The 13,246-nt window shown below is 36.7% G+C and overlaps 1 long non-coding RNA gene across 6 annotated transcripts in view; it reads right to left on the bottom strand.

Annotated features, from left to right (window-relative positions):
- LOC141497724 (uncharacterized) overlaps nucleotides 1-13,246 on the bottom strand; it is a 164,033-nt gene that overhangs the window by 121,272 nt on the left and 29,515 nt on the right. For 5 of the 6 annotated variants that reach the window (XR_012471421.1, XR_012471420.1, XR_012471419.1 and 2 more), the window contains exon 4: nucleotides 2,102-2,209. The exons of the other annotated variant lie outside the window; for it this stretch is intronic. This is a non-coding gene — a long non-coding RNA (uncharacterized LOC141497724). The remainder of the gene's footprint in view (nucleotides 1-2,101; nucleotides 2,210-13,246) is intronic. 6 annotated transcript variants of the gene reach the window in all.

Raw genomic sequence — 13,246 nt, 5'->3', positions numbered from 1 at the left:
AGGTCGTAGCCTCCTATAATGGAGAAAACACTGATCTTTCATTCAGAATACTTTTTCTGAGTTATTTGAGTTCTATTTCTTACCTTTAAAAGCTTCAGATTCCTTATCTGTATACTACAAATAATAATCCCTGTTTACCTACATTACAGGGTTGTTATGAAGATAGAGATTACCTCAATATCCTGCAGCAATATGAGTTCCTATTATTATGGTCAATTAGTGCATAAATTAGTGCACTGAATCACTGTGATGTAGAGAAAGGAGATTTGACTTGGAGTCAGAAGACCAGGATTCCTGACTCTCCCACTTGCCTTAAGTCAATTTACCTGAGAAAAATAAATCTCTCTTTTTTTTTTAAATCTATAAAATGGAGGTAGGGCTGACTTTTGAAATCCTGAATTAAAGAATCTCAGACTTGGCTATAACCTCAGAGGTCACCTAGTTAGGGATAACTGAAACATGAATCAATTCTCTTTAAAATACCCCAAATAAAAATCTTCCAGCTACAGGTTACACAAATCCAGAGCTGAATCATTAACTACCTACCAAGTTATCTCCTTGCCTCTTAAGTTTATAGCATAATATCAATATCTGTAGTTTTTAATGTTCCTTTTGTATTTGATTTCCAAATGTAGGAAGTCCTATTTTCTCTGTGCCGCATTTCTTTTCCTTTTCTTTTCTGCTTATGCAGTTTATATTTGGATAAGAAGAGGTCCACAGACTAACATGCAATCAGTTTGCTCCCATACACAGAGAATTCAGAGTCTGTCACTAATTCCTCTAAATAAGGGGTCCTAAATCTGTTTTTTTGTTTCCTGAATCCTTTTGGAAATGTGGCAAAATCTGTGCAACCCTACTCAGGATAATATTTTTAAATGTAGGATATAAAATGCATACAATTACAAAGGAAACCATTTACGTTAAAATACAGTTATCAAAACATTAATAAACACAATTTACAGACTCCTGAAATCTATTTATAGACTCTGAGGGGGGGGGCAGATTATGGACCCTAGTTAAGAACCCTACTCTAAATCTTCATGACTCATGGAAATTCATAGATACTTCAGAATAAAGTGAAATATTTAATTTAGTTAGGAAGCTAAATTAATAGCATTAATCCAAAGAGCTCTTTTTAGAATTACAAAATATTAGAGATAAATGGGGCACCTATTAGTGCTTTGACTTTGCATTGTTGCACATTACTGTTATCATCTAAATCCAGATTAGTTGTACAGAACACTAGGCTTTCTCCTAATATATGTAATCTTGAATAAGTAACTTCTCTGGCTCATTTCCCCCAGCTCTGACAGATGGATAATACTTGTTCCTGTATCAAAGACAGATTCTTATTTAAGGATTATTTAGTTAGCAAGTATGAATGCCTCAAATGAAGATATTAGATAACTAAACTAAACTTTCAGCAATGAAGACTCCCTAGTGCTTTTATCTAATTTTAGTAATGGTAATAAACAGAACTAGTCAATAATAAGCATTTCTTAAGCACTTGCTTAAGTGGCAGATACTGGCTAAGTAACAAGAATCAAACAATCCCTGCTCTCAAGAAACTTAGCTATTCACCTGTTCACTTGATGAGGGTCCCATCTAGTATTTTTAAAATGAGATGACTGCATATAGATATAATAAAAATGCCCCTTTGGGTTTGGATTCATTAAGGATTTGTCTATCACTGAGTTTAAAAATTTACTAGCATCATCACCCCCAACCCCATCATTTCATATCTGCTTGAGCTATCTCAGACTGCTTCTGTAGGAATCATGTGTGTGTCTGTAATTTGAAGCTGTTGCCAGAGAAAGTCATAAATATTATGATCTCAGTTAAAATTATGTCACAAAGAAAAATTCAAAGATGCATTTTCTCAACTAAAGTTAAAAGGATCTGAGTGTTTTTTTGCATTGCAAGTATACATAGTTTTGTTAAACTCTTCCTCCTTTATTCTCATTGGATTTAGTCTCAGAGGGCAGAATTTAACAACAGAAGTTAACAAGCAAAAAATTTAGACTTGATATTAGGTAAAACTGCGCAACTGGAGCCATCCAAGAGTGGAATAGACTACCTCTGTAAGGAGTCAACTTCTCACCATTCTGGAGGTCTTTGAAAAAAGCTTGGGTGATCATTGGTTGGGTATGACACAGGACATTCATGTTCAGGTACTAGTTGCCTCCAGAAGATCTTCCAACTTGAGATTCTAAAAAAAAATACTAATCCAGTCAAATTTTCTTTCATAAAATAAATACTTTTTTACAAGACAGCATTTTGTAATTTGAGAAACTAGATGGCCCCATAAATGGATAGAATGTTGGACCTGGAGTCAGGAAGACTCATCTTTGTAGGATCAAATTTAGTCTCAGTTACTTCCCAGCTGTGTGACTCTGAGCAAGTCACTTAGCCCTGTTTGCCTCAGTTTCCTGAGGAGCTGAAGGAGAAAATTACCTACTACTCCAATATCTTTGCCAAGAAAACTCTGAATGGGGTCATGAAGAGTTAGTCCCAACTGAAATGACTCAACAGCAATAACATAATGTAGTTTTAGGATTCTTGTCTTTGTGTGTGTGTGTGTGTGTGTGTGTGTGTGAGAGAGAGAGAGAGAGAGAGAGAGAGAGAGAGAGAGAGAGAGAGAGATGGACCCTTTGACAGTCTGATGATGCCCATAGAACCCTTCCCAGAATCATATTTTTAAATGAGTAAAATAATACATAGGACTAAAAAGAAAATCCGCCCCCAACAACTTTGGAGTCAGAGAACCTGGCTTCAGTTTCTGGTCCTTTACTGCCTATATGATTTGGTTTGTTGTTCATTTGTTTCAGTCCTGTCCAACTCTTTGTGACCCCATTTGGGGTTTTCTTGGCAAAGATACTACAGTGGTTTGCTGTTTTCTTCTCCAGATAATTTTACAGATGAGAAAACTGAGAAAAACTGGGTTAAGTGATTTGTCCAAGTTCACATAGTTGGTATGTACTATGAGGCCAGATTTGAATTCATTGAGATGAGTCTTCCTGATTTCAAGCCCAAAGTTCCATTAACTATACCACTTCACCTTAGTTTATTTATCTATACAATGAGGGATTTGGCTTAAATGATTTGTGCAATAGTGACTAGAGAGCTGGCCTTGAAATCAGGAAGATCTGTATTCAAGTCCTTTCTCTGTCATATTACCTATGTGACCACAGGCAAGTCCCCTATCTCTGAATGCCTTAGACAATTCTCTAAGACTAAGAGCTGCCAGTATTTTAAGAGAGAGAGAGTTTCCACATTAGGAATTTTCCAACTGAGAAAAATCACATGTCCTGATCTCCTACTCCCCAAAATAAATTTCTCAAATAGATCAACTTAAAGGATAGAATGTTTCTTTCTTTTTTTTTTTTTTTAGGTTTTTGCAAGGCAAACAGGGTTAAGGGGCTTGCCAAAGGCCACACAGCTAGGTAATTATTAAGTGTCTGAGACCGGATTTGAACGCAGGTAGTCCTGACTCCAGGGCCCATGCTTTATCCACTATGCCACCTAGCTGCCCCCTAGAATGATTCTTAAAGGAAACTTTGGAAGCTAAATTGGCACATTTTTTCCTAGTATATGTACCCTGGATTTGCCTTTCTGGATCATGCCTAGGAATACTCTATATTAATAAGTGAGTTCACTTTATAATTAGATAAATAAACCTCCTAATGGAACTCAAGTATTAACTTAATAATTAACTTAGTTAATACAAGATTCATTTTTAGACCAAATGGTTTAGCTCCTGTACCCGATAAATGTATTTGGATTTTGTATTTATTGCTATCATTATCCAATGATATCAATGATTAAAAATAACATTTATGTGGCAAGGTTTTACGAAGTGCTTTCCTCTGAAGACTGAGTGAGACAGGAAATTTAAGAATGATTATCCCATTTTACAGATAAAGTAAAACAGAGAATTTAAGATCAGAGCATTTAGCTAATAATCTAGCTAGAATTTACATAAACTTTAAGGTTTGCAAAGTGATTTACATATGATGCTATTACATATGATGCTATTTTTATTTCCATTTTATAAATAAGAAGCTTGAGGCTTAAGTGTTTAAGTGGTTAAGTGACTTGCTAGCCATCGCACAGAGCCATCGCACAGCTAACAAATGCCTGAGATGATTTGAACTCTTCTTCCTAACTTTTATCCCAACTCTATCTAAAAAGCTACCTCCTTATCTTAGTAGCAACAAATGATAATCATAGATCTAGAAGTAAAAAGGACCTCAGAAGCTATGTCATCTTATAGATAAGGAAATGAAATCTTAGAAAAGGTAGAAGGAAGAAATGAATCCAAGTCTTCTGACTCTAACTGCTCTTTCTATTGTATTAAGGGCTTCAACCCTGTTGAATTCCAGTTCCAACATCATATGTTAAGTCCCTTTCTGGACTCCCTCAATCTTCCCCAGGCAAGTGTTGAAGGGGTGGGAGATAAGAGAGACAAGTTCTCCCTGTACACCAAGATCTCCCAGGTCTCCAATGTCTCCATTTATTGAACCAAATACCAGTGCTTAAACACCTCCCTAGTCTCTAATCCACTCCCACTCCCATGACACTTAGTAAAATAAGGCTCTTGTGCTCAAGGACACCAGGTGATGATAGTTTATAGTGCTCCCATGTGCAACAGTCCCTAACATATCACCCTCCTTGTCTTTTTTTAGAAGCAAAATTATTACATAATGAATGCCACATAAGTTGTAAACAAAAGTTCAAAAATAGTATAAACAAATGTCAATTAAATAATATTCCCAAATTCCTTGAAATAGATATTAACCCCAACTTACAAACAGACAAAGATTACTAAGTTTTTTCTTTTACCAACAAAAAAACCTTTCAAAGCAATTAAATTCAAAACCCAAACCAAAAGGAGTAACATTTAACTTTACCTAACTATTTCAGGTCTGAATTACACACACACACACACACACACACACACACACACACACACACACACACAGGAGTTTAGACACTAACATAAAACAGAAACAACTCTCTTGGATCATATTTACCAAGCTGAGACTGATACCCTGGCCAGTACCAGATCTCAGAATATAGAAACATTTTCCCACCTCTCCAGGCCAGTGGAGAGATGTAAAATGTCCTATAGATGTTCAAATACACACATACATACATAACCAATCAAGACCGGTCAACAGAAATATAAGCCATAGGCACAGACTTCATTTGAAAGACAAAATCCAAATAAAAATCTTCTTCCCCTTTATTCTTAACTAATTAACCATGAAGCTTCCCAATCAACAACCTATTGAAAAACATAGTCATTGTCCAATCCCTTTCTCCTCCCCAAACCAGAAAGAAGGCATGGGGGTCCCTTGATTTCTAAAATAAATTTTTTGAGACATGGTTTTGAGTTCTGAAGTTCCAAAAAGCAAGCTTCCCCCACCACCACACGGCAGAGTGCGGGAATGGCAGAGAATGAGAGAGCATTTGAAATTACTTGAGTTAACAACAGTACAATTTGGAGTTGTTGCATTTTGTGAACAGTAGCCATCACCATAACAAACTGTCCACTAGCATATGACACCTTCCCTCTCCACATAGGAAGCCCAGCTAGTATTCAATTCACAGTCCTCTGCTGCTGGAGCAATGGTTGCAGTATGCCCAACTGTAGGCTGGAAAGTGAAACTCCTTGCAAGCATCAGGGTCTGCATCACTGTCTGCATCGGGGTCTTTGGCAACTATGAGAAGTCTCTAAAGTTGGATCAAACTTAGCACAGCCAGGCTGGCAGCAGTGGGAGACAAGAAGGACAAGTTTCTCCCTATCCACCAAGGTCTCCCAGGTCTCCAAGGTCTCCATTTATTGAACCAAATACCAGTACTTAAACACCTCCCTAGTCTCTAATCCACTCCCACTCCCATGGCACTTAGTAAAATAAGGTTCTGGTGCTCAAGGACACTCAAGGTGATGATAGTTTACAGTGCTCCCACATGCAACAGTCCCTAACACAACCCAAGTCTCTTAACTTTAAGATGTATTTTATTTCTATTTCTCCCTGCACTTCCTCTCACCTAGACTATATTTGTTTCAATTTTTTTAAATTAAAATTTAAACTATCACCAATGATATCCTTAACTATTTACTTTATGTTGTCTTGTTTTTCAGTTGTGTTCAACACATTGTGACCCCATTTGGGGTTTTCTTGGCAAAGTTACTGGAGTGGTTTGTCATTTTTCCAGCTTCATTTGCAGATAAGGAAATTAAAGCAAACAAGGTAAAGTGACTTGCCCAGAGTCACATAGCTAGTAAGTGTCTGAGTTCAGATTTGACCCCAGGAAAAGAAATCTTTCTGACTCTTGGTCTACTGCTCTATTCACTGTGCCATTTAGCTGCCCCCTTAATTTTATATAGTCATAGATTTAGGATAGGAGAAGATCATAGAAACCATCAAGTATAGCATCTAAGTTATATGATATGCCTATTCACAAAGGGGCAGAGTCAGAATCTGATTCTAAATCCAGTTGGTTTTCTACTTCTACCATTTAATCCTTTTAGAGACATACATGGGTCATTGCCACTAAAGATCAAAATAAATGTCACAATTCCTGAAAGGAGCCACAGAGTGAAATAAAGAAGATATTTAAAATTCTTCCTTGCTCAGTTTTCAGTACAAAATCCTCCTGATGTTGAGTATACCTTCTTTGGTTCATGTACTTTTCTCTTCTCTGGAAAAGTCAACACATTCCTCCAATGCAGAAGACAGACCTCTCAGAAACTGATGGGCTTGACAGACAAAAGAAGGGAAGACGTGGCATGTCATGGGTCAAAGATTCTTCAACACAATGTTAATCCTCCAAAATAGGGTAGCATGTTCAGAAGCTACAAGAATATATCTGTTTATGATCAATGTCATGACCCCCATGGAAAAGGAAGAAATATATTTGCATAAAACACAGAGGATATATAGTCCCTCAAGGACCCTTAATTATTGAGCCACTGCATCATTTTCATTAGCTGGAAACTGGTTTTCCTACTTTCCAGAAGATCCCAAGTACCTCATATGTTAATCATATAGGATATAGTGACATCTGGTGGCACTGAGCAGCCAAATGCATACAAATGAACAATGTCAATGAATAACAAAAATAATAATGATTTTCTGAATCATCAGAATTGTGCCTCATTTCTTCTAACTTGTGCTTTAAAAAGACTTTGATTTTTCTTTCCTGTAGCATTCCTCAACTGCATTAGTGAATAAAACATTCCTTTGTTTAAATCTCTCAGAGAAATGACATTTCAGTTGAATGTAAATAAATATTAGCTTCAAGTTCTATTCGTTAAGTAAACTGTTAATTAATTTGGAAGTCTAATTTAATTATCAATTTTTAGAGATAAGTTTTTCATCATTTTAATTAAAAAGTTTTGTTTTATTGTGTTTTTTTAAAATCTGGATTTCTACTTTTGTCAGTGAGAAACTTCCAGTGTGAAAGAGCTAATTAGTATTCGTGAGCCCAGCATTGTACTCAATTAGTTGGCATTCAAAATCAAGAATGAAACAGTCCTTGTTCTCAAGTAACTTACTTTCCAGCCAGGAAATTCTAATATCATATGACAATGGAGATCAGAGGACTTCAGTTCAAATTCCACCTTTACCACTTGGATGACCTTGGGTACATCATTTAACTTTTCTGACCATTTTCTCAACTGTAAACTGAAGATTTTGGACTAAGGTCCCTTCCCAGATGCACATGAATGTTCCTATGTTCATAAATCAGTATATGCAAAGAAAATACTGCATAGTTGTGGTGTCAATATGGCACTTATCACTGGGGAGGATAAGAATATATCTCATGTAGATGGCAAGATCAGAATAGCAATTCAGGTACAATTTATCATTCTAGAGATTTAATCAATGAATAAACATGTATTACATACCAACTCAGAATTCTGGATAAAAAGACAAAAATGCTAAGGGTCTTTGCCCTCAAGGAGTTAACATTCTTATCTTTCAGGGTCATGTAGGACTTGTCTGAGGCAAGACCTGAAGCAAAATTTCCTGACTCTATGTCTGGCCTTCTAACTTCCTGAGCAGCTAGGTGGCTTAGTGGGTAGAGTACCAGCTCTAGACTCAGGAGGACTTAAGTTCAAATCTCACCTGAGACACTTGACACTTACTACCTGTGTGACTTTGGGCAAGTCACTTACCCCTGATTGCCTCATATCCAGGGTCATCTCCAGTCATCCTGATTATTATGTGACTATTGGACCCAGATGGCTCTGGGAGAGTGAGGCTGTTGACTTAGCACAGTACTCCTTCACTGAAATCCAATTCATGTGCACCTCCCTGATGTCAGATTTTTCTACAAGAACAAACGATCAAAAACAAAAATAAAACAAAACCAACAAACAAATAACAACTCCTGAGCTAAATTTACAGTTTTTGAAAAATGAATAAAGATGATTTTTCCAATATTTTTGCTAAGTAGCTAAGATTGTATAAATGGGATATGGTGTAGTCACACATTCAGTACCAACATATTATTACATTATTTGACTTCTCAAAAATATATTTAGATTAGTAAAGCAGAGATTAAGTATGAGAACCCTAATGAAAAAAATCAGGATAACATAATAGTCAGGGGATTGGATTTGGAAGTCAAGAATTCTGCCTCAAACACCTGTCTAGTTGTATGACATCAGATGGACCAGGTGCCCTCTCTTATTCTGTTGTTACTGTTTGTTGTTTGTTGTTGCTCTTTCTGATGAAATGAAAATATGGAAATAGATGATCTCAAAAATCCCCTCCAGCATTAACATTCCAAGGATCTAGGTACAATCTGCTAATCAAACTAATTTATCTTCAGAGCAGCTGTGCATTAAAGTAAAAAAAAATGTGGGGTATTTACAAGGCAATGGATTTAAGTGATTTGCCCAAGGTCACACAACTAGGTAGTTGTTAAATGTCTGAGGCTGAATTTGAACTTAGGTCCTCCTGATTCCAGGGCCAGTGCTCTATCCACTGCCCCACCTAGCTACCCCTAAAGTAAAAGATTTAACATCAATTTCCTCATTTATATGAGATTGAAATAGGGGATCTTTTTAGCTCTAATATTCTATGATGCTAACATTATAAACTCTGGTTTTCAGAGGGAGAAATCAAGGTATAAAGAATTTATCAAACTTGTTAAGAGTCATTGTTGAGTCCATGAATGCTATGGGAATTTCTGGCTTGAGTCTTTGCCACCTTTTTTTTTTGTATGTTTCCATTTAAGATGAGTGACATGCAGTCAGTTGTCATGGTTTTCAAAAGATCTCTTATAAGTCTGGTTTTTGCCTCAAATTTTGGAATAAAATCATGTTTAAATCTTGTTTCCTCTCATCTTCTCCTGGTTTTGATTATTTCTAAAAGTAGTTGATGGTCTCATGACATGAGCCCAACATTTTGTATTTTTGTGTACCATGTTTTGAATTTTATGTGAAATTGTGGGTTTGATCTTTGACCTCTGTTTACTAGAATACTGATTTGCCACTAATTTGATAGCAAGCCATAGGGATCTATCGTAAACAAGCCGCTCACTTTACATAGCCATGTTTTGCTCTTAAGTGATGGGGTATGTACTGAGTATAATTGAGAATCTCTTGCAGAAGTAATAAAAACCACATAACTCTGTAACTTCCCAGGTAGCATTGAGACTAATCTAATCATCATCAATGACAGAAAGACAGGTCTAGTAGATTGAGAAGAAGGGATAGATATAAATGGGGGGTAACCTGGAGTTTTATTTTATCTCTCTTAGGAAAGGACATTGTGGTAAAGTGGAACAACAGATGGATTTGGAGTCAGAGGACCTGGACTTGCAATCCTGTCTGTCTCTTCTTGCTTCCTAGACTTTGGGCATGTTACTTTAAACTCTCTAGATCTCAGTTTCCTCAACTACAAAATGGGAGGGTTAGACTAGACCAAGGTTCCTTCTAGCTCTGAATCCAAGATACTACAAAGTTGTTCATACGCTGAGAAAATAAGAGTATAAACCCTTATACTATTTATGTTGCCTAGCATTACGATATTTGTATATCAAGAATTCTGTAGGCCAGGTTTGTTTCTTTTCCTTTTCTTTTAACACTTTTTGTCAATCATCTACATAGTAGAATCAAGAAATAGTTCAGAGGACAAACCAATGGTAGTGCATCTTAGCGAAGAAATCCAGTAGAACAAAATTTTCCCCACTTCAGACCAACCTCCACTCAGCTGTCAAAAACAAACCATGTCATCCCCATACTCAGTAAACTCCAGTGACTCCCTGTTACCTCCAGAATCAGATAGAAAATCCTGTTTGGCTTTTAAGAATCTTTAAAATTTGGACCTTCCTTGAGAACAAGGACACTATTTTTGCCTTTCTTTGAATCCCCACATTTAACAAGTATCATAGTGGGTGTTTAATTGATGCTTGTTGATTCATTTTACCACTTCAACTCTTCTACTTTCCAGTGACTTTGGAGGCTTTCTTGAAGTCCCTCTAACAGAATTCTTTTTCACTTTATCTTTTCTATTCTTTAAGCTTGGAATGCTTTCCCTCCTGACCTGTCTCACTTCCTTCAAGTTTCACTTCGCATCAAACCTTCTGCAAAAAGCCTTTCTGAAACTCTATTCCCAAACCCCTCCTATTATTAGTGCCTTCTAAGATTATAGTTTTATCTGTTCTATATGTATCTTGAATGTTGGACAGCTAGGTGGTTCAAAGGATAGAACCCTAAGTCTGGAGTCAAGAAGAATCATTTTGATGAGTTCAAATTCAGCCTCAGGCCTTTACTTGCTGTGTAAGGGAAGTCACTTATACCAGTTTGCCTCAGCTTTCTCATCCGTAAAATGAGCTGGAGAAGGAAATGGTAAACCAGTATTTTTGCCAAGATGGTCACAAAAAGTTGGATACAACTGAAAAATAACTTAACAATATCTTGTATGTACATAGCTGTTTGCAAGTTGTCTCCCCCCTTTACAATGGAAGCTCCTTTGAGAGTTGGGGTTGGTTTTGTTACTGTTTTGTTTTTTTCTATGTGGCCCTAGGTTTTTAGCATAGCACCTGGTATACAACACATGTCTAATGAAATGGATGAAGATGATAATACTACATGCCAGGTGCCATACTGTACTAATATTATGTTATCTGATCCTCACCACCAAGCTCTAGGAGACAGGTGTTCTTATTATCTCCATTTTAATTGAGGAAACTGAGGTAAATGACTTGTCGAGGGTTTTACAGCTAGTTGGTGAACTCATTTTCCTGCCTCCAATCTCATCAAACTGTCCACTTTGCCACCCAGCTGTCTCTCATTAGACAGACGAGCACTGTAGAGGGAGGGGTACAGAAGTAGCACAGGAGGTGTGATAGAAGTAGCTGCCAATCTTGAAGCTTTCTCACCTGGAGCTGCCCACCTCCAAAAGGAAGCATCTGGCTGCCCTGCCTAACTCATGGCCTCTAAGAACTCTCCCAGGGCAGCAATTACCAGTCATACTACTGTGCTTAGCCAAATTCGAGAAATAATTACTGAGTAGTCCCAATGTGTGCAGCATTATTCTAAGTGCTGTGGGGAATGCAAAGAAGAAAAAGAAATGGCCCCTTTCCACCAAATATGGTTGTGGATGAGAGAGAGTCAGACAGAAAGACAGAGACAGAAAGAGAAGAGAGGGATGGAATAAATAATGAAAAAGATAATAGGTAAAAAGAAATAGAAAAATAGATACATGAATAGTACAGAGAAAACTACATGCAAATTGTCCTTTTCTGAAAAGCATTTTTTTTTAGCAATTCTCCTAAAGCACTAAGAGACTCAGAAACTTGCTTAGTATTATAGAGCCAGTGGGCTTAAGAAGTAAAACTTGAACCCAGGTCTTCCTGGTTCCAAGAGCATCTCTCCATCACAAGGCTATACCACAAAAAAATTAAATAGCTGGTTGGTTCTTGTCCTTTGTTATCAAAGAAAAACAAAATGACATTACTCTGTTAGAGACAAGTTACAGTGGTTGATCAAACCGATATGAGCTTGGACTCTTCTACCACAGGTGGGGCACAAATAGTTCATGTGGGCATCTGGGATGGGTTCTCTAAGCTTATATATCTTTTGCTTCCTTTGAGCTGCTTCTATTATGCCTTGCTCAAAGACCTCTCTCTGCTGAGGGCATGCCTGGGCAGTCCTATGCCACTGTGTCCAATACTTAACAATCCATTCCAAGGTAAGAGATACCTTGAGAGTGTCTGCTTATCACTTTTTCTGACTCCCCTATAAGCATTTGTCCTGTATGAATTCTCCATAAAATAGTCCTTTTGGCAAGTGAGCGCTTGCCAGCCCATCATTATTGTGCTTTCTATAGTAATGTGTAAATGCTAAGCAGTTTCACTCAAGAAAGTACCTCAGTGTCTGGTATCTTCTCCTGCCAGGTGATGTTTGGAATCTTCCTAAGACAATTTAAATAGAACCAATTAAGTTTTCTGGCATGGCTCTGGTAGACTGTCCAAGTTTCACAGGCATATATAACAATAAGATCAGCACAATAACTCTAGACTTTCAATTTGGTAGTCAGTTTTAACACCTCTTTTCTCTCACACTTTCTTTTGGAGTCTCCCAAATACTGAGATAGTTCTGGGCAATGTGTCAATCTCATTATCAATGTCTAACCCTGGAAAGTGTAACTTCCAAGGTAAGTGCCTCAACTGAGAATAAAAATGTTTGATTTGTAGTCCAAATAAAAAATAATTAAATAATGCCAGAAGAATCACACAATGGTTTATGATCAGGCACCAAATAAATGGTCTAAACAGTAAACCAAATGAGTTTAGTGGAGATAAAGAGATATTTATCTCTCTTTCTCCCTCCACTTCACTTCATCCATAGCTACCAAAGTAGTTAACTACTGATTCAACTTTTGAATAACTCTCCTTGTTAGATTTCTTTTTCATCTGCAAGAAGGGATTGGTTCATTCTTTGTACTTGTAATACCACTCACTAGCAAAGAAAAATAAAGGCAGATAAGATTGTTGAGGGAGAATAGAAAATTAGAAGAGGGAAAAATTTTATTTGAAACATTTAAAATAAGTTAAAATATAATTGAGAAATAATAAAATAATACACAAAATATTTATATAGTAATATGTAAAATATAATAAAACATTTTAATATCTAATCATTTGACATTAAAAAAATTTCCAAGTAAATGCTTATTGATTGACTGATTGATTTTCAATTTTTACTGTCTTCCAGTAGAAC

Source organism: Macrotis lagotis, chromosome X (genome assembly GCF_037893015.1).
Source record: "Macrotis lagotis isolate mMagLag1 chromosome X, bilby.v1.9.chrom.fasta, whole genome shotgun sequence".
In the NCBI taxonomy this organism is placed as follows: Eukaryota; Metazoa; Chordata; class Mammalia; order Peramelemorphia; family Peramelidae; genus Macrotis; species Macrotis lagotis.
Note: the sequence above shows the minus strand (reverse complement) of the source record. Positions and strands in the feature narration are given on the sequence as shown.